Genomic DNA, 458 nt, shown 5'->3' on the forward strand with positions numbered 1-458 from the left:
AAAACTGAGGAATCCAAAAGCAACTTACTCGTAAATTTACAAGCCCTCTTCCAGATCGATGGGCGTTACATATTGCCAACATATTTTCCCATTCAGTGTAAACAGATACTTTATCCCATTCTTAAGCTCCTCTCTGAATTTGTTTTGTGTCAGTCCATAGATGCAAGTGTTTGTGCAGGTACTCAGAAGTTGCAGCATGAATGCAACCTGCTGGGCGATATATATAGGGCTACTGAAATATTTGTCTGTGTAATAAAAGTTCATAACCGGCCAGTTTACGGAATGCACAAGATACGTCATCCACAAGATTATGAAATTGGCGGAAATAGTGAAAAGCAAAATCATGGATTTCCTCCGATTTTTCATCTCTAGATCATTCTGATTTTCATTGTTGCTGCGTAGCCCCTTGCGGATTCTGTTTGCCACTATGATATGCCTCACAGTCAAAGCATTGAACA

Source organism: Scyliorhinus torazame, chromosome 14 (assembly GCF_047496885.1).
Source record: "Scyliorhinus torazame isolate Kashiwa2021f chromosome 14, sScyTor2.1, whole genome shotgun sequence".
NCBI lineage: Eukaryota > Metazoa > Chordata > Chondrichthyes > Carcharhiniformes > Scyliorhinidae > Scyliorhinus > Scyliorhinus torazame.